Source organism: Schistocerca cancellata, chromosome 1 (genome assembly GCF_023864275.1).
Source record: "Schistocerca cancellata isolate TAMUIC-IGC-003103 chromosome 1, iqSchCanc2.1, whole genome shotgun sequence".
NCBI lineage: Eukaryota > Metazoa > Arthropoda > Insecta > Orthoptera > Acrididae > Schistocerca > Schistocerca cancellata.
Genome location: NC_064626.1, coordinates 109028645 through 109048311, shown reverse-complemented (window position 1 = coordinate 109048311; position 19667 = coordinate 109028645). Strand labels below are relative to the sequence as shown.

At 44.0% G+C, this 19667-nt stretch overlaps 1 pseudogene; it reads left to right on the top strand.

The window, feature by feature from the left end:
• The first annotated feature begins 16826 nt into the window (after positions 1-16826).
• On the top strand, positions 16827-16943 carry LOC126095317 (5S ribosomal RNA; annotated as a pseudogene).
• The last annotated feature ends 2724 nt before the right edge of the window (positions 16944-19667 follow it).

Genomic DNA, 19667 nt, shown 5'->3' with positions numbered 1-19667 from the left:
GTTCCAGCAAGGACACTCAACGAGATCTGCTGCTGCGAAACGCATATACTATTACCGTATTCTTTAACTTGCGGAAAACAGTAAGCAATACAGACTTCATAACTACCGCAAGCATAATTAAAAGGTCTCAACTTAAATAAAATAAGCAAACAGTAAAAAGGAATCGCTAAACCAAACCATAAATGAAAATCAGTTAATAATAATACGAAATCTCATTAATAAAACGCTCATTAAATAATAGAGAAAATAAAAATAAGAACTTTAATATCTCACGTTTTAAATATTTGTTCACCAGGACAATCCTGTGTGATTAGGAATTATCACCTGTAATGCGAAAATCATATTCAGAAACATCATCAAGATGAGCAAATACCGATGCCATATCTAAAACCACGAGTGTTCGTGATACGATACCGCTCCATAGAAGAAGACTTGTCTGCCATGTCGATCACTTTCCATAATGGTGGCGTAGGTACAATGTGTCCCAGAGCCATAACAGACGTACAACCACCGAAACACAGTCACTTGATATAACTAACTGGAGCTGCTGTTGTTGCGAAATTGTGTTTCAATCTGTTATTACATTCCATAGATTTTGGCTTTTATTTCATTCCTGCACAATTGTCACGTGGCATATTCTTATTCCTTTGAAAAATAACCTTGTGATACACCTTCGTTAACGAAGTCTAAGATTCTTAATTCTATACAATGTTAGTAATGCAGCACTGGCTTATGACAAAGATTGTGGATGTAACCAAGTGGTAAAAAAACTTTTGGTGAAATTTTGCCAGGTACTAGCTCCGAAACTCTTCAAATCGTCTGGTAGGTGGACGAACGGATGCAATTACAGGAGTCAACACATAAACAGATGTAATTGAAGTGAAACCCCCAACGAATTGAAATAATTTGGAGGTACTAATACACTTAATACGTACTAACTGGCCAAATGCTTTTGTTGGCTGGAAGCGAGTCCAGTTGTTGACTGTGACTTATATTTTCAGAATTGTCGGTACATCGCTCTTGAAGTCAAGAGATCAGGATTTTCAAAAACAACATTTAGAGTGACACCTCTGCGTATATAGTCACGTTTTCTTTAAAGACACATTGGCTCAAGGGTGATAGAAAATAAGATATTTCTATTGAGTACATTATTTTCTGTGTCGTAAATTTGAGACTGCCCTTAACAAACGAGCTGTCAGTAATAAATCACGGACGAAGGACCATCAGTGATTTATTCCACCGTAAAGCACATAATCGGAGTCGAATGCAAAGTGGAAGGCTTTCCCCCTTGTCAGGCGCATCGCGCGTGAAAGGCGTAAACGCCTTCCGGTCCACGGTCGATTATCCTGCCAGTCGTACGCGTCTTCCTGTCTGTTCGCCAGCGTCACGATGTATGGGAATGCTTCACAGTGATTCATAGCCCCTCTGCAGAAGTGGTGCCCGCTCCGCTCAATATGGCTGCGGTGTGTCTATTACGATAACAATTTGCCAGCGAAACACGACGTTGCGTGTGACGTTAACTATACTAAAGCGTAGCTTCGTGACCCGCACAGAATTTCCTCTCCATTTAGCTGGAGTTTTTCGTCGTAACGTAACGTAACGGAAAAGCCAGGCGATTCGCATAGCCTTCATCCCGGAGGTGCCAGACGCGATGTATATCCCACGGACCCACAGTTTTCTGCAGGCAATTATCAATAGCATGTAAATGATTCAATCAGATTAGGAATTATTTGGTTTCCTAATCTCGATTTACACTTAATTAATATTAGATTTGTTATAAATCATATAAATGTTTGACTGTAATATACGGTAGCTTGCAGTTTTCTATTTCTTTGATTGCAAGACACTTTGTCTATACTTTCTCGAACATATATCAATATATGAAGCCATGTTTCATTTATGGTTGTCTCATTTGAGATCGTTATTAAAGTTCGTGTCACGTACTGGGAGCCACAACTACCGTTAGTCCACACTGACATATAAGGTTTTGCCAGGAACTGTCTCTACGAGCTAGCTACAACGTTAAAATACAGAAGGAGTCACACACTAGCTTCAACTACTTTTCGTAAACAACATTATAATGTTACTGAAATATTTCTGTCAAGACAGGAGCTTAAAATATCACGATACCTTGGTTCACTCAGAAACGAAAATTTAATAAATCTGAATTTTCTAAAATAGTAGCACGAAAAAATTCTACATTTATGTCTATACTCCGCAAGTCACTTGGCAGTGTGTGGTGGTGGGTACTTGTGGTACCACTATCTGATCCCGTCATTCCCCCTTCCCTGTTCCATTTGCAAATGGCGAGTAGGAAGAATGATTGTTGGTAGACCTCGATATTAACTCTTATTTCTCGAATTATATCACTATGGTCAGTTCGCGAAACACATGTGGAAGAAAGTAATATGTTGTTCTACTCTTCCCAGAAATTACTTTCTCGAAATTTCGATATCAAACCTATCCGTGACGCAATACGCCTCACTTGTAGCACCTGCTACTGGAGATTGTATAGCATCTCCGTAACGCTATCGCGTCGATCAGTTTACTCCCTGACGAAACGTGCCGCTCTACATTGGATCTTATCTATTTCTTTTATAACTCCACACCGATGAGGACCTGATATCGATGATCTGTACTCAAGAACTGGTCAGACGAGTGTTTTGTAAGCAATATCCATAAAAAAGAGGACTAATTACATTTCGTTAGAGCTCGTGATCTCGTGGAAGCGTTGTCGCTTCCCGAGCACGGGGTACCGGGTTCGTTTCCCAGCGAGGTCGAGGATTTTCGTCAGCCTCGTGATGACTGGGTGTTTTTGTGTCTTCTTCATCAACATCATTCATCCGCATTATGGTTGGAGGAAAGCAATGGCAAACCACCTCCACTAGGACCTTGCCTAGTATGGGGGTGCGGGTCCCCCGCACCGTTCCCCTACGCTCTATCAAGGAGTATGGGACTTCATCATCATCAGGAGTCTTCCTATGACTCTCAGTCTGGTCTCTGATTTTCATATTGTTTGTTTTTTGTGGCCTTTCACTTACGGTCGCTCCGGTTGGTTATTCCAAGATATTTTGCGATAATTACTGTTTTCAGCGATTTGTCACCAATAGTACAAATGTACAGTAGTTGATTTCCTCTCCTATGTCATATTTATTTATGCCGAGTGTCAACCGCCGTTGCTACCTTCTTATAGTCAATTGCATCATCTGCAGACAACCTTATGGAGCTTCCGATGATTCCCGCTAGGTCATTTATATACATTGTAAACACTAGGGGTCCTATCGCGCTTCCCTGGCATACTACTGAAACTACCTCTGCATTTGTCCATGTTGTTCCGTTAAGAGTGACGTATTGAGTTCTACCTGCAAGGAAGTCCTGGATCTAGCCGCCAATCTGGTCCAGTACTCGGTAAGCTCGTAATTTTTACTGAACGACAGTGTCGGATGGTGTCAAATGTCTTCCTGAAGTCAAGGAACACGGTATCATTCTCACCGCCCACGCCTACAGCGCTGCGGATCTCATGTAACAGAGCGAACTGAGTTTCGAAAGCTCTCAGTTTGCGGAATCCGTATTTTTGTAGAGGAGATACTCGTTCTTCATAAACGTCGTAATACTCGTACACGAGCATCAAACAAATTCCACAATTCTACAACAGACTGACGTCAGTAATAAACTCTTTAATATGTGCCTCTGTGCTAGGACCCTTCGTGAAAACGGGAATGACCTGAAGTTCTTTCCAGTCGATTCGTTGCTCCAGCGACCTACAATAAACTGCTACAAGAAACGGAGCAAGTTCTTCAGCTTAATCTAAAAAGGGGACCGTCCATGCAGTAAGTCACGGATTCTGATGCGCTTCAAATGTGTTGTAGAGGTACTCACCATGAGTACCAGGATATCCGGTATTTTGGCGACGGGCCTTAGCTTTTGAGATAATCGATTTTGAAGTTCATTGAGTGCTTTCTATACGCGTAACATGACATACGTTCCGATTAAGTCAGCGTAGCGCAGCGGTATAGGTTTACGGCTCCCGCGGTGGAGGTACCTTGTTCGAATCCTACTTGTGAGTATCTTTTATTTCAAAATCGACCGAATTTTTCAATTTTATTTCAAAGAATACCACCAAAAAGGGTAAAGTGTGCGAAATTATAAAGATATATTATTTTTTCTTTCATACAATCTTACACTACCTTATTTTTCATCGTCCAAATTGCTTGATGTGCCAGAACAATATGATGGGTGATACTTATCATAGGAACAACCGAAGCACACATTTTCGCAACACCACGAGCATTTTATGGAATCAACCGTCTTGCAGGCGCACGGTTTCTTCATGAGCGATTTCGGGAAACACAATTCTGTTGCATTCAAAAAGATTTCTCTTTCATTCTCTAATTTCGATGCGAACCATGCGTATCTAATAATGCTTTCAAAATTAGGTGCGCTGAATTGGTATAGGATTAGCGAATGCAATTTTATCGAATCTTCCATAGAAGCGATCTTTCTATGTCTTTGCCGGCCGGAGTGGCCGTGCGGTTCTAGGCGCTGCAGTCTGGAGCCGAGCGACCGCTATGGTCGCAGGTTCGAATTCTGCCTCGGGCATGGATGTGTGTGATGTCCTTAGGTTAGTTAGGTTTAATTAGTTCTAAGTTCTAGGCGACTGATGACCCCAGACGTTAAGTCGCATAGTGCTCAGAGCCATTTGAACCATTTTTTTCTATTGTCTTTCATCAAGTCGGGAGCATTTATAATCCAGGTAGTAAGGGTAAATGCCTCTAAAACGTATTTGAAGTTCATAAAAATCCGTGATTTACAGTATGGAGGGTCCCCTTGTAAGTTACTTTTCAGACACGCTACCTAGAAAGGATCTAATTCTACATTTTTGTTATTAAAATTAAATGCTAACGACTGACGCACATATCAGTCGTATTTATGTTTGATTTGAAAGTTCACAGAACCAAATCGCATAATGGAGTTCATGTACAGGTATAGTACAGTTACAGTTCCTAGTCACTCGAACAGCAATGTAAGCAAAGTCTTTCAAACGCCCAACGGACAGTGATGTGGTACTAAGAGCCCAGCTCGCGCAGACCTGCTGCATATTGGTCACAACTCCTTGGTGTACGGCTATCTACAAATTTGCGACAGCAGTGGACCCACATTCTCACCCTGACCTATGGAAATGCTTAACGGATCTCCGCCCCTTCCATGCTACATCACTCCCTCCACATCACTGAACGCGGTACGCTCTGCATCGCTTTCTGATCCGTTTGCTCTCCCAAACCCGTATCCTGCGCTGGTTAGTGAAGTGACCACTCCCTTGAAACCCGCCCTGTGCCTCCCGGGAAGCGCTCCCCCTTGATGGCACTTGGCATCACGCCGCGCCCCCTTCTCCGCGGTAAGACACAGTAGATCAAATCTCAGTTCGGCCGTCTAGGTGTAACTTTTCTGTGGTTTCTCTAAATCACTTAGGGCAAATGTCAGAATAGTTCCTTTGAAAAGAGCTCAGCAGATTTCCTTCCCCAATACCAACTTGTGCACAGTCTAAGATTCCTTCATCGTATTCGGGATATTATACTTAAATCTTCCATCCCTCCTTTTTCTGCCACCAAATCCCCATTTCTTATACCTCTATAACTTTTCCCGGGTAAGTGCAAACCCTTCCGGGCCATAAACTCATTCATGGGAGTCACTCATCCTGTCAACCATAACCTACTCTACCTCTTCCTGCACTAAATAGTGGCCCCGCCCGACTGCTGTCCTGCATAGCTACAATCCTACTCGCTTCCTAACACCCATATGCCATCTCCTGCCCGCATCTCGTGGTCGTGCGGTAGCGTTCTCGATTCCCACGCCCGGGTTCCCGGGTTCGATTCCCGGCGGGGTCAGGGATTTTCTCTGCCTCGTGATAGCTGTGTGCTGTGTGCTGTCCTTAGGTTAGTTAGGTTTGAGTAGTTCTAAGTTCTAGGGGACTGATGACCATAGATGTTAAGTCCCATAGTGCTCAGAGCCATTTGAACCATTTTGAACCATCTCCTGACTAACCCCAATACTCACACCAAATCGATCTTCATATCGCTTCATCTGCAACACCATCGGATCGGTGTCCCTTATAGGGACATGTTATCAGGAGTCCAAAGGACCATCGGAGCCGTGGTAAAAGTTGCTGTTTTGTAGAGCGCGTCGCAGCGCGTAGTGTGAAGCAGTCGCCCTCCGTTTCTGGCAATGGCGCCGCTGTGGCACTCGCAGCTTTGGTGTCTCCCTCTGGTGGGAAAGGGGAAAGGTTGCCTGTTCACGAGCATTTAAGGGGCGCTATGAGCTCGCCAGTCGATCAGTCTGGCTCAGTCTCTCGTCCCCAGCTTGCAAGTCTGTATCTCGTCCGCATTTGTTAGGCAGTCAGTCTCTGTGTGTCGCTCGGAGTGCTAGTATGTCTGTCGTTCGGATCAATCTTTAAAGCCTGCAAAATGAGAGTCTTTCCACTCCGCCGAGTGGTCGCCCGGTCGGGGCTTAGTTCCTGCATCTGAGTCTGCGCGTTAGGCTGCCAGTCTGCTCCAGTTTGCTCAGGCAATGATCATTGGCGGTTAGATCGATCGGTTGGTCGGTCGCGCACTGAGACACAAGATGACTTGTCCGTCTTGAGCGTCGGCGCATGTGAGATCGCCACGTGATTCCAGTGGGCCGCGCCGTATAGCGAGGGGTAGTGACTTCGCGGTCGACACGAGAGCAACAGGAGTCAACCCACGACATCAGTTTGGGTCGGTGCGAGCTGTGACGCCGTGAGACGGGAGATCGGCGCGCCTTCCTGCGTCCGTTGAAGCGGCTGTCAGCGGATGGATCGGGAGAGCGATTTGGGGTTGTTGCGTCAGGTCTTTTCGAGAAATCGCAGTTTATTAGAAGTTAAGTGATTGGTGATATGCTGTTTGATTCACTCTTGTTAAATTCTAGTTGTGTTGTTGGTGAGGTCACCAGCCGTTTTGCCTTAGGATCGTCCAACCATTCTTCTCCGTTTGCCCACCCGCGGGAAGGTGGTTGTTTATAAACTGGGTTGTCCGTTTTTCCCGGTGTGTTGCAGATTTGCACCAGTGTAGTCTTTCAGAGGCTGTTGTGAGCGGTCGTAACTACGGCCGTGTCAAAAGGGAGCAGCAAGGTTCTCTGCCCGAAAGCTCGTACAGTCAAAACTTGTTTCGTTCTGCTTCTGAATAAATTGTAACTTTGATATTTAGAGGGTTCTTTCTGATTATAATTTTAAATCTGTTTCTATTAAAAAATGCTTTTAGGCACTATTAAAGTGAATAAAATTCCCATTTGTTAAAAGGAATTTGGTTATGATTTCATCAGTTACTCCCTGGCAACTACTTCCATGCTTACACAGTGTGATTAAATGTGTTAATGTTCTTGATGAATCGCTAGTAAATAAAATAAATTCTTAAGAATATTCTTTGAAAATAAATCACGGTTCACCATCATCCTTGTTGTTTCATCTCACGCTTTAACCTCAATCTAAAGATAGTCTCTTGGTCAATTAAATACGCAAAGCTAAAACAAACCACGACAAGTATTACATAACGGAATTTTGTCAAAATTTTCGTAGAAAAATTGAGTGGAAAATGGACACATGGGGTATCAAATTGACAAGCATGAGGCCGAGCTTTGTTAACGATATGTAACTGCTTGTAGCTAATCAGGGTAGTTAAGAAAATACGTAATTAGTGATTTTAGGACAAACTGAAGAATTTCAGGAATAGCTGCTGCTAGCTATGTAACTGACGCGTGGAAAACATCTTCAAGGCTTAGCTGTTGCACGCATAAAAAGTGACATTAATGTGATACTTAATTGTCGAATTGGTTTCCTTCAAAGCAAGAACGGAATTCAGAACATTTCGAGAGCAAAAGATTCTAGGAAAGCAAATGACGTGTCAAAAAGGTCATCTCTTTAAGGCGTCGATATTTTGCGTGCAAAAAGTTGCATTGCTGTGATACCTAATTTTTAAAATGGGTACTTTCGAATCAACTGCTAAACTCAGAACATTTCGAGAACAGCAAACGCCAGGAAGACAAATGACGTGCCAAAAAGGCATAGAGTGATGCAATATTTGACTGCGAAATAGCTTCCTACAAATCAAGGACTAAATTCAGGACATTACAATAACAAAAGACAATATAAAAGCAAATGAGGTATCAAAAAATCATGCTTTCTGAACAAAGCTTGAAAAGAAAATGAGCTGAGAAAACTCGGCCAAATATTTTGTGAAATGATTTGCCTAAAAGTAAAAAATAAAACACTTTAAAGAAATATTTGACTTGACTCTGAATGATGTTCGCAATCAAGTACAGGAAATGAGACGCAAGTTAAAATTAAATGTTTAATGTGCAACTTGAAGCTTAGAGTTTTAAAGGTTAAAATGGTTCAAATGGTTCTAAGCACTGTGGCACTTAACATATATGTGGTCATCAGTCCCCTCGACTTAGAACTACTTAAACCTAACTAACCTAAGGACATCACACACATCCATGGCCGAGGCAGGATTCGAACCTGCGACCGTAGCAGCAGCGCGGCTCCGGACTGACCGCGAAGAACTTCTCGGCCACAGTGGCCGGCTGTTTTAAACGTTGCTAGAAGATACTGGTGTGGTGCATTATCCAGACTCGTGGTCGCCAAACTGTGCCCCACAGGCCGCATGCGACCCGAATGCAATATTCGTGCGGCCCGCGATTTTCAGCAGTTTTTTTTATGAGTAATTTGTATCTAGCAACTAACAGCAGAATCCAAAAACGGCAACCACCGCTAAGAGCTTCTTAATAGTGCATTTTTATTACTTAGTAACAAACAAGAAAACTTACACAGTCAGGAATACTTTAAGATGTCCTTAATTTCAATTGACTTTGGTGAATTCGACTGTGGGTTAAGTAAAGTTTGCCGTTTATCTCAGGGGCAGAGTGGTAAGTAGCGCGGCCACATCGAGGTTAATAGGAGTGAGAGGTGGGAACTTTTTATTGTTTGCCTTCGAGTGCTGACGACTCGCAAACGTGCGCAACTCTCACCGATTATCTGCTATGGTATGGATTCGTCAATGCGCTTTATTGAGACAGGCAGTGTCAATTGTGGTACATGTTTGTAGCAAGTAATATGACATAAAATTAAGGCTGTTGTACTGCAACGCCATGAGTAAAAGGAAAATGACATTCAAAACATTTAGTAAACATTTGTGAAGGTGTCTGACATTGCAGTGACTGTTATTAATTAATACAATGTATTAACTGGTGTAGCTTACCAATTAATGGTAAAATTGGTGGGGTGGTCAGGGTGGGAAAAAGCGATTGCATATTTTTTACCCTGTGGCAGTGGTGCTGCCCGCCGAGAAGTGGTCAGACCAGTTCTGATACACACTGACACTGTTGTCAGTGAGAATGATGGAGGAAGCTTGTTCCGTTATCATTTACTAATACCTTTTCTGATTTTGAGTGGTCTGGTGTAAGGTAAGCCATTTATATTATTCTTGTTACCTTACCTGTATGGAGTGTAATTTTTTCGTACAATATCAATGTTTCAACAACGTCTTTTGGCCTTATTATTTATTTCAGTTTGTTAATGTCTTCTGTGGATCACTAATGCGCATATGCCGTCCGTTCGGAAACTATGGCCACACTGCTGGTCGGGAAAAGGGGCCCAGGTGTTTACCTCAATAAGAGTTAGTTACTTTCTCAAAACACTCATGGTACAACAGATAAAACTGACTTCTGAACCCTTTTATATACAAAGCTGTCATTCGTCCTTCTATCCCCCCGGTGCAAATTTTGAATCAATTAAATTATATTATTCAAAATAGTCTCTGTACTGCAGCATTTGGCCTAGTGCAGAACTCCGATTCAAAACTGCCTGCTTCAACCGCTTGGTATTCTTTCAGATACCAGTAGTACCTGAAGAAGCCTGGAAAATACGCACAGGAGTAAAAAGACAAACAGGGATACTATTGCCATGGCACTAGCAACTATACCCGCTTAGATACGGAAATTTGGTCATTGTATAAGGCTTCAGACAAATGCATGTAGTTCTAATATATTATTTTCGTTTTCACGTAAAAATAATTCGTGTCATACTTCATAAAAAAATGTTCAATGTGTGTGAAATCTTATGGGACTTAACTACTAAGGTCATCAGTCCCTAACCTTACACACTACTTAACCTAAATTATCCTAAGTTACAAACACACACACACACACACACACACACATGCCCGAGGGACGACTCGAACCTCCGCCGGGATCAGCCGCCGTACTTCATACATAGATTCAAATAGTGTAACTGGAAAGCTATCAATAACCATGGTTTTGTGATAATTCAATTTCTCTTGCGGTGGGCACCGTAACCTCCACCCCCGCCGTGCCCCAAGCTGCCCCCTCCGCTGCGTATGCGGCCAGACGTGTTGCCCTTCAGTGTCAGTACTAACTCGTCAGCGAAAAAAGTTTGACGACCACAAATCTACTATTTGTGCGGCCCTAACATACTTCTATCATTTGTGCCTCAAGTTGTAAGAAGTTCCAACAAATTTTCTGTCTTTAAAATTTTTCAAGAGGTAATCGTTCAAATATCAGGAAAGAGAATGCGAATTCTCAATCGGCACCTCATTTACTGTACATGATTTCGAGCTTCATACAAAGGCGCGTCAAATTTTTCTCTAATCTGTGTCGTTTCTTGCTTTTAGCCAAACGATTTCACAAAACATTTGTCCGCTTTTTTCAGTCTTTTCTCATTGTTCTAATACATGTACCAGGGTTACCCAGAAAGTAATGCACCGTGTTTTTTCTTCAACAATTCCTTATCGAACATAATGAGAATTACACACACACGAAAGAATGATGTTTTATCTGCGCACCCTATTTTTCCATGTAATCTCCATGCCGTTCCACGGCTCCCCTTCAGCGCGAAACAAGGGCGTGTATTCCTTGTCTGTACAAGTCCATTTCCTGGTGGCAGAGTCTGTGCTCATTGAGCTAAACACCTCCTCATCGTCCTCAAAATGTCTTCCACGAATGTCTGTCCTCGCGAATGACAACATTAGCTCGCTGCAACATGTCAGGTGTGCATCCGTGGATGGTCTCTCCGACCGCTGCAAATCGTGGAGCTCCGCCGAACCGCCCTCTGATGACCTCACCCTCCGTGCCCAGCGACTAGCAGTACTTATGTCGACAGCAGAAGCTCCATAGCCTTAGCACAAGCGTTTGTGAATATTCCCCACAGTTTCTTTCTCTGCAGTGAGAAATCCAATGACGCCACGTTGCTTGTATTGTGCATCACCTACAGACGCCGTTTCGAAACTGTCCTGAAGCTAAGCTATCTGTCTCGCTCAGGAGACTTAAAATAATACATACGTAACGTTTCGCATTCCGAGCATTGTTTTTGACTGACAAAAAAAGGCGTGTCATTAATTTCTGGGCAACCCTCTTCCTGTTTTCATTTTCACTTAAAAATAATCGTGTCGTCCCTCGTATATAGATTCAAAATGTGTAAGTGGAAAGCTTCTGTCAGTAACCCTGGTTTTGGGAAAATTCAGTTTCTCTTGCACTGGCCACCTTAACCCACCGCCCCCCCCTCCCCCCCTGCCACGCTCACCCGGCTTGCATCAGCCCGCCATCTCCGCTACCTTCGCGGCCCGAGGAGTGGCCCTACGGTGTCAACATTCACTCTTTAGCAAAAAAGATTGACGACCACTAATTTACAGGATGCGCTCTGCTGTTGTGCGGCCTTGACATACACTCCTGGAAATTGAAATAAGAACACCGTGAATTCATTGTCCCAGGAAGGGGAAACTTTATTGACACATTCCTGGGGTCAGATACATCACATGATCACACTGACAGAACCACAGGCACATAGACACAGGCAACAGAGCATGCACAATGTCGGCACTAGTACAGTGTAGATCCACCTTTCGCAGCAATGCAGGCTGCTATTCTCCCATGGAGACGATCGTAGAGATGCTGGATGTAGTCCTGTGGAACGGCTTGCCATGCCATTTCCACCTGGCGCCTCAGTTGGACCAGCGTTCGTGCTGGACGTGCAGACCGCGTGAGACGACGCTTCATCCAGTTCCAAACATGCTCAATGGGGGACAGATCCGGAGATCTTGCTGGCCAGGGTAGTTGACTTACACCTTCTAGAGCACGTTGGGTGGCACGGGATACATGTGGACGTGCATTGTCCTGTTGGAACAGCAAGTTCCCTTGCCGGTCTAGGAATGGTAGAACGATGGGTTCGATGACGGTTTGGATGTACCGTGCACTATTCAGTGTCCCCTCGACGATCACCAGTGGTGTACGGCCAGTGTAGGAGATCGCTCCCCACACCATGATGCCGGGTGTTGGCCCTGTGTGCCTCGGTCGTATGCAGTCCTGATTGTGGCGCTCATCTGCACGGCGCCAAACACGCATACGACCATCATTGGCACCAAGGCAGAAGCGACTCTCATCGCTGAAGACGACACGTCTCCATTCGTCCCTCCACTCACGCCTGTCGCGACACCACTGGAGGCGGGCTGCACGATGTTGGGGCGTGAGCGGAAGACGGCCTAACGGTGTGCGGGACCGTAGCCCAGCTTCATGGAGACGGTTGCGAATGGTCCTCGCCGATACCCCAGGAGCAACAGTGTCCCTAATTTGCTGGGAAGTGGCGGTGCGGTCCCCTACGGCACTGCGTAGGATCCTCCGGTCTTGGCGTGCATCCGTGCGTCGCTGCGGTCCGGTCCCAGGTCGACGGGCACGTGCACCTTCCGCCGACCACTGGCGACAACATCGATGTACTGTGGAGACCTCACGCCCCACGTGTTGAGCAATTCGGCGGTACGTCCACCCGGCCTCCCGCATGCCCACTATACGCCCTCGCTCAAAGTCCGTCAACTGCACATACGGTTCACGTCCACGCTGTCGCGGCATGCTACCAGTGTTAAAGACTGCGATGGAGCTCCGTATGCCACGGCAAACTGGCTGACACTGACGGCGGCGGTGCACAAATGCTGCGCAGCTAGCGCCATTCGACGGCCAACACCGCGGTTCCTGGTGTGTCCGCTGTTCCGTGCGTGTGATCATTGCTTGTACAGCCCTCTCGCAGTGTCCGGAGCAAGTATGGTGGGCCTGACACACCGGTGTCAATGTGTTCTTTTTTCCATTTCCAGGAGTGTATCTCTATCATCTATGCCCTAAATTGTAGAAATTTCCAACAGTTTTGCTGTCTTTAAAATTTTTCACCAGAAAATCGTTCGACTGTCAGGAAAGAGAACGCAAATTCTCAGTCGGCATTTCATTTGCTGTACACGACTTCAAGCCTCATACAAAGCAGCGTCAAATTGTTCCCTAATCTGCGTTGTTCCTTTTTTTTTAGACGAATTATTTCACAAAACATTAGTCCGCTTTTTTTCAATTTTCTTTTTCATTGTCCTAAGCAGCCTAATTAAATGCATTTGTAGCTGTTTTGGTGGAATGCTGATTAGCGACATTATGGCCGCTGTCAGGATATGGGGTGGTGATGGTGGTGGGGGGGAGGGGGAGCTGTACGTCTTAGGTAAAGAGGGGGGAGAGGGGAGTAAATCAGAGTTAAACAAAAAACAGTTGACCAGCAACAATTCACATACCTCTATGAACCATACCGTTACTTGTAACAATAGTGTTATATTGATAGTTTACCTCGTTTACTAATTCAACTTGGATACGACTTGAGCTATCTGACCACTTCTCACGTCTACAGTCACTATGCTTCACACGTTCCCTTACGAAACAGCTGGCCCCCATGTCAGGGCCTGTGCTCGACGATCACCGACACATGCCAGTGTCTGTATACGCACAGAAACTTGAAATCGAGCATAGCTCTGCGTGATTCATGGCTTACGCGAATGAAGGATTTGTGTTGGCATGTTGTTGTTGTTGTTGTGGTCTTCAGTCCAGAGACTGGTTTGATGCAGCTCTCCATGCTACTCTATCCTGTGCAAGCTTCTTCATCTCCCAGTACCTAGTGCAACCTACATCATTCTGAATCTGCTTAGTGTATTCATCTCTTGGTCTCCCCCTACGATTTTTACCCTCCACGCTGCCCTGCAATACTAAATTGGTGATCCCTTGATGCCTCAGAACATGTCCTACCAACCGATCCCTTCTTATGGTCAAGTTGTGCCACAAACTTCTCTTCTCCCCAATCCTATTCAATACTTCCTCATTACTTATGTGATCTACCCATCTAATCTTCAGCATTCTTCTGTAGCACCACATTACGAAAGCTTCTATTCTCTTCTTGTCTAAACTATTTACCGTCCATGTTTCACTTCCATACATGGCTACACTCCATACAAATACTTTCAGAAATGACTTCCTGACACTTAAATCTATACTCGATGTTAACAAATTTCTCTTCATCAGAAGCGCTTTCCTTGCCATTTCCAGTCTACATTTTATATCCTCTCTACTTCGACCATCATCATTTATTTTGCTCCCCAAATAGCAAAACTCCTTTACTACTTTAAGTGTCTCATTTCCTAATCTAATACCCTCAACATCACCCGACTTAATTCGACTACATTCCATTATCCTCATTTTGCTTTTGTTGATGTTCATCTTATATCCTCCCTTCAAGACACCATCCATTCCGTTCAACTGCTCTTCCAAGTCCTTTGCTGTCTCTGACAGAATTACAATGTCATCGGCGAACCTCAACGTTTTTATTTCTTCTCCATGGATTTTAATACCTACTCCGAATTTTTCTTTTGTTTCCTTTACTGCTTGCTCAATATACAGATTGAATAACATCGGGGAGAGGCTACAACCCTGTCTTACTGCCTTCCCAACCACTGCTTCCCTTTCATGTCCCTCGACTCTTATAACTGCCATCTGATTCTGTACAAATTGTAAACAGCCTTTCGCTCCCTGTATTTTACCCCTGCCACCTTTAGAATTTGAAAGAGAGTATTCCAATCAACATTGTCAAAAGCTTTCTCTAAATCTACAAATGCTAGAAACGTAGGTTTGCCTTTCCTTAATCTTTCTTCTAAGATAAGTCGTAAGGTCAGTATTGCCTCACGTGTTCCAGTATTTCTACGCAATCCAAACTGATCTTCCCCGAGGTCGGCTTCTACTAGTTTTTCCATTCGTCTGTAAAGAATTCGTGTTAGTATTTTGCAGCTGTGGCTTATTAAACTGATTGTTCGGTAATTCTCACATCTGTCAACACCTGTTTTCTTTGGGATTGGCATTATTATATTCTTCTTTAAGTCTGAGGGTATTTTGCCTGTTTCATACATCTTGATCACCAGATGGTAGAGTTTTGTCAGGACTGGCTCTCCCAAGGCCGTCAGTAGTTCCAACGGAATGTTGTCTGCTCCGGTGGGCCTTGTTTCGACTCAGGTCTTTCAGTGCTCTGTCAAACTCTTCACGCAGTATGCTATCTCCCATTTCATCTTCATCTACATCCTCTTCCATTTCCATAATATTGTCCTCAAGTACATCGCCCTTGTATAGACCCTCTATATACTCCTTCCACCTTTCTGCTTTCCCTTCTTTGCTTAGAACTAGGTTTCCATCTGAGCTCTTGATGTTCATACAAGTGGTTCTCTTATCTCCAAAGGTCTCTTTAATTTTCCTGTAGGCAGTATCTATCTTACCCCTAGTGAGATAAGCCTCTACATCCTTACATTTGTCCTCTAACCATCCCTGCTTAGCCATTTACACTTACTGTCGATCTCATTTTTGAGACGTTTGTATTCATTTTTGCCCGCTTCATTTACTGCATTTTTATATTTTCTCCTTTCTTCAATTAAATTCAATATTTCTTCTGTTACCCAAGGATATCTACTAGCCCTCGTCTTTTTACCTACTTGATCCTCTGCTGCCTTCACTACTTCATCCCTCAAAGCTACCCATTCATCTTCTACTGTATTTCTTTCCCCCATTCCTGTCAATTGTTCCCTTATGCTCTCCCTGAAACTCTGTACAACCTCTGGTTCTTTCAGTTTATCCAGGTCCCATCTCCTTAAATTCCCTCCTTTTTGCAGTTTCTTCAGTTTTAATCTACAGGTCATAACCAATAGATTGTGGTCAGAGTCCACATCTGCCCCTGGAAATGTCTTACAATTTAAAAACCTGGTTGGCATGTTATGATACTAAATAAAGCTACGATATTCTGTGAGATATTTCCTTCTCTATACTAACACATTATGTCCAGTTTTCTCTTTCAGATAATAAAGTAAATAATTAAAAATGACTGGAAAGACTTGTCATTTCTCTGGCTCAATATGGCGACTTTATTCGCACAACACACGATATTTCATGAAAACAGAAAGGCATTCTTCCGGGACCAAAAGGCAGCATAGAGCAATATGGTTGATTGGTAAGACTTTTCCTGTTCTCAGCAATTTTATTAGAACATAATTAACAACGCTCAAGTTTACCTCCAGATGGATCTACCATTCTGTGTTTGCATCATAATGAAAGATTATACCTGAATTATTCTGAACTGCACAATCTACCGCATGAAAAAATGTCACACTTAATCTACGATATCAACACGGAATACATCTATAATGTTACATTACCATCAGCAGCAAATATAACGGGACGTGCACTTACACAGCGAGACCGCAAGCCACTTTATTAAACATAATTACGTAACAATTTTGCCGATTTCGAGGTCCCCGAAGAATGGATGATGTCCTTAGGTTAGTTAGGCTTAAGTAGTCTAGGGCACTGATGACCTCAGATGTTATGTCCCATAGTGCTTAGAGCCATTTGAACCATTTGAACTCGTAGGAGGGACGACCAGTATGTGATATACAGAGGTTAGATAGAAATATGGCAACGGCCTTGCCGCAGTGGCTACACCGGTTCCCGTCAGATCACCGAAGTTAAGCACTGTCGGGCGTGGCCGGCACTTGGATGGGTGACCATCCGGCCGCCATGCGTTGTTGCCATTTTTCGGGGTGCACTCAGCCTCGTGATGCCAATTGAGGAGCTACTCGACCGAATAGTAGCGGCTCCGGTCAAAGAAAACCATCATAACGACCGGGAGAGCGGTGTGCTGACAACACGCCCCTCCTATCCGCATCCTCAGTTGAGGATGACACGGCGGTCCGATGGTCCCGGTGGGCCACTTGTGGCCTAAAGACGGAGTGCTAGATAGAAATATGGAAACACTAAAAACGTAACACATTACCGTGTCTGATATGGTGTAGGAAAGCCGCTGGCAGTCAAAAGAATTTCCAGTCGTCTATGAATGGATAAATACAAGGGATCTCTCTGCAAAACAGTGACATGTGCAGGAAGTGATGATGCAGGTGAATAGCGATGCCGTACACTTCTCTCCAGTATAGACCACAAAAGCTCAACAGTATAGAGACGTGATGATTGTGATGGTCGTGGGAGACTCTCGTACTCACAAAGCAGGTCCTGGACGATGCGAGCTGTGTGAACAGGGAGTCTGTCATCTCGGATCACATCATTACAACTGTGGATCACCTATTGTACAATGGGACTGATCCGCTCAGGCAAGATGGTCACATAATCCTTGGCAGGGATGCTACGTGCCAGAGTAAACATGGAACCCATGATCACCGAATCTCCGCCATGTTTCACTCTTGGCACCAAGCAGTCTGCGTAGGAGGCTTGGGTCAACGTACGCCACATGTAAACTCGGCCACAAGACGGAAACAGCAGGCAAGAAGACTCATCTCACCAAAAGATTTCCTTCCATTGCTGCATAGGCTAGGTGTTATAGCTTCGGCACCACGTTTTCCTGTTACGAGAGTTTCCGTCACTGATGACTGGTTTTAGAATTCCAGCTACTAATTGTCTGCTTATGGAACTCCCTTCGTATTCTTCTGGTACTGACAGGAGAGCGACTTTCAGTCCTGTGGTGATTTTTGCAGTTGTTGTCCTCTTATTTTGCGTCACAGTCCTCATCTCCGAGCTGTGACTTAGCGGATGGTGTTTACACGTTATCTCTGTATATTGTATAAATCTTCGATATGTTGCCTATAACGTCGTGTGACTAGGTGCTCCCGTCGGGTAGACCGTTCGCCGGGCGCAAGTCTTTCGATTTGACGCCACTTCGGCGACTTGCGCGTCGATGGGGATGAAATAATGATGATTAGGACGACACACAACACCCAGTCTCTGCGCGGAGAAAATCTCCGACCCAGCCGACAATCGAACCCGGGCCCTTAGGACTGACATTCTGTCGCACTGACCACTCGGCTACCGGGGGCGGACATGTTGCCTATTGAAACACCACTCACTTCGGCTACCTTGGTGACGGAAGCATCCGCCATACGAGCATCAACAATTGTCCCACGTTCGAATTCTCTTAGCTCCGACACACTGCCTTCACAACTACACACAGAATACTGCTCTAACCACGATTAGTGTAAGCAAGGTATGGACGACAATGCACAGGCAGCGTTCAGTGTGAAACAAACAGCGCAGCCTTACAGGCTTGGCTAGCATCTGGTTTTATGTTCAAGCACGTATTTCTGGAGTGTTGCCTATAACGTATTTCTGGAGTGTTTACGTATTTTTGTCCCATGCACATAGTTTTTATAAATACTGAAACACGTATGTATTCAGTAGCAGCGATGGCGAGGCATGACAAAATCTCTGACCAGAGAGTTATTTATCGTTGCTAGTCTGCGCTTGACCGCGCGTGAGTGCAGTAGTTGTACGTAGCGAGTCGCGAGAGCATGTAGTTTAGTTGCGAGTTAGCAGTTGCGAGTCGGAGTCGTGTGTGAGGAGTCGGCGGGCGTCGACATGGGTCTCTGGTCACGATTCAGGACGAGGTATATTGTTAAAGAAGGTAATGAAGCAGCGTTGCGCTCAGCTAATAATGTATGGTAATTGTAATTAATTTGTTCAAGAAATGCCCCAATAATAATTTCGTTTTCAAAGCAATCGTTTTTAAGAAAAGAATCATTAGAATTGAAACAATATTTCCTATGCTTTTCCTCCCTGAATCAATTTATCAGATTAAATTTTGCACAGGGCCTAAGGTCAGCGCAGCTGCCCTTATAAAATTTACCAGATTCATTTCAGCGTTAATTTTGTGGGGAGCTAACATTCTGGCTCATGCACATTTTTATTATCATTGACTTTTATTACTGTGGGGAGCTAACATTCTGGCTCATTTGCATTGTACTTAACATTGACTTTCATAATTTTGGTACGAGGTTATACTTTCAATATTATTGACTTTAATATTATTGTTGGGAGGTTACACTTGGCGACATCCGGTCCAGGATCGTATTTCTTTGAGAATCTTCTGAAAAGTAGCCAGATATCTGCTGTTATTTACTAAAATATAATTAGCATTTGGCGCAACGCTTTTACTAATTTTGTGACTTTCTTTCCTCAGATCATCAGCAATTCGTTGCTCTGTTGTATTTGTGTTTGTTGCTTTTTGCTTTGTGCTTATTTCTTTTGTGAATAATTGTGACTACTGTAAAAATGCCGCGAAAGACTGTGGATAGTGCATCGCGAAGTATAATGAATGAAATTACCGACTTAAACAACTTCACCGATAGTACTTGTGACACGCAGTGTAATGATGACAATCCTGCGTTCACTGACAATCAGTGCGTTCCAACCACTAATGATGATTTATATCTTAATGATGAACAAACGAGCTCAACTGTCTCCTCTGTTAA